Here is a 2,491-nt window from a genome sequence, read left to right on the forward strand (position 1 = left end):
TGGGTGCTGACTAGTTGTGAGACTTAGGACAAGTCATTGGCCTCTGTGTTATAGACGCTTTGTCTGAAAAATATGAATGGTGAAACTCAAGCTTCTTAAAACATGAACACTTATGAAAATATAAGATTAGTATTACTGTTGAAGAGAAACAAACATGCAAGCAAAAAAACATGATTAAAAGAGACCCTGTTCTATTCAGGCCTGTTTCCTTTCAGACAAAGTAAGTAAGCAAATACCCTGGATTCTCCCTCCCCAATGTCTTTCATATCTACCTGCCTGATCCTCTCCAACCCATGACCACCTCCTACATCAGACACTCACAGTCACAAACAGGGGCTATGCAGAGCTCTCTTCCTCCCCCGTTTCCCGCCCTACTCGTGCTGACTTGGTTGAACTGGGAAGAGCATGCAGTATGGGCTCAGACAGACCTGTTTTGGATTCCCAACCCTGCTGATCTCTAGCAGTGTGATCCACCATTCCTGAGGTTGTTTTGAATCTTATATGAGTTAGTACCTGTGAAACTCCTAGCTCCACGCGTGATTTCAATAAACACATAAATGTTAGCAGCTTTTGGACCTTGCTCTGCTCTGACACACTGCTGTTGTCATGATGCATTGTGCAAAGAATGGGTCTGCTAAATAGATGTTAGTTCAGAGCCGGTCTTCCTCAGCAAAAAGAGGAGGATTAGCACCGATGTTAGCTCAGGGCTGATCTTCCTCACAAAAAAAAAGAAAAAAGAAAGAATGGGTCTGCTAAAATATAATAGTCACCTGTGGACTTCACTGCGCTAGAACAAAAAGCATATTCACAAGACAACATTCTTCACTCCCGTGGTACCTTCCACTTCTTGTCTTACTCTGCTCCTCACAAGTTGCAAGTTTCTTAAGCTAAGAATTAAGAGGAGGGAGAGGGGCAGGTTGAAGAGTGCTGAACCTGCTCATGGAACAGAGATCAGTCCAGGAAAGAGCAGGGCAGGGACAATAGAGAATTCTGTGAGTAACTCGACAAGGAATTGACATCAGAGGGGACTCATTCAAACAAGCAGACTGACTCGGGTAATGGAGTAACCGTCACACAAGGTGGAAAATATGAGACAGAGAAATCACAAACGGGGCTGTCCACACTGCCTGCACTGAGACTGAGACTCTGGGTTCATCAAGAGAAGAACTGGTGCCTTTGTATCTGAGGACCTCCGATGAGTCCCTTTACTATCCTAGCTGACTCAACCACGCGGCTACTATTCCTCTAATAAGCTAATTCCCTGGAGACCTTTACTGACGAAGAGACAGAAAGTGCAGTGATTTGGTCTTGTAACCAGAGCAACCGTCCTTGCAAAGCCACCATGCACGGAACAAGACCAAGAGCAAAAGCAACAGGCTCCATGGGTAGTGCCCAGGGATATCCTGCCTTCATCCTCAGGGACAGCCAACCCAGAAAGCACCTACACACCGTGCGGGGCCTCGGCACATCCTCTATGTGTTTGTAGTTAGTTTGCTTATGTGTACTCCAATGACTGCACAGAGCCATAGGGAAAAGGGGAGGAGGAAGTGGCTATTATTTAACACTTAGGAGCTAGACACTTTGCTAGGCACTCTGCACATTTTATTTCACGTGACCCTAACAACAAATCTGAAAATATAATATTTAAGCAGAGCCATCCCTCACACTATGTGTTCTAGACTATCACGTGTGGTAGGTGTAGGGGTGCTTTGGAAAAGGGAGAAGACAGAGCAAAGGGTGAAGAAAAGAAATTCACTTATTGTTTACCTCTCTGTGCCAAGCATCTATAGGCTGGGAGCTTGCCAGGTACTTTTTCATCACCCTCTTTTGTATGCACCTCACAGCAGTGTCATGGCATAGTTACTGACACCCCTTTGCAGATGAGTAACCTGAGGCTGTAAGAGATTATGCTATAAGCTCACAGGCACACAACTAGTAAATGGCAGAATCAGGACTTCAACTCAGTTCTTGCCTACTTGCAGACCCTGTTGCCTCACCTCAAAGAAGCATACAAACACGGCTCCAACTCACAGAGCTCTGTGCTGACACACTGATAGGGCCACCTGGACAATCACGTTGCCATGAGAAGCAGCCAGACACCATGGCTTCCTGCTGAGACTCAGCCTTCCCTAGTTTTAGGAGGGCCTCTCTGGGATCATTGTGAAAAATTTAAACAGTGCTAGAAGTATATCTATATTCTTGAGTCATTCAAATGGAATGTATTCCTCTTAGAGGTAGCTCTCTGGTGAGGTTTTGAAGCTTAAGAACCTTTCTGAAATTTGTTCACAAGCAAGTGACCGTCAAAGGACTTGCCTCACTGTAAGAAAACAGAAGAATTGTAATAAAACACTTTTAAACATCGCAGTGCCAGCTATTCCCTTATCACCCAGTAAACAATGGTTTGGCCCTTTGCATTAGACACAGGAAGGGCCAAATCCCATCTGGGTGGTGGGACAGCTGTGCCAGTTTCCCCCTTCCCCACTTAAATCTT

This window comes from Ceratotherium simum, chromosome 7 (assembly GCF_057802395.1).
Source record: "Ceratotherium simum simum isolate JZ-2026a chromosome 7, ASM5780239v1, whole genome shotgun sequence".
Classification (NCBI taxonomy): domain Eukaryota; kingdom Metazoa; phylum Chordata; class Mammalia; order Perissodactyla; family Rhinocerotidae; genus Ceratotherium; species Ceratotherium simum.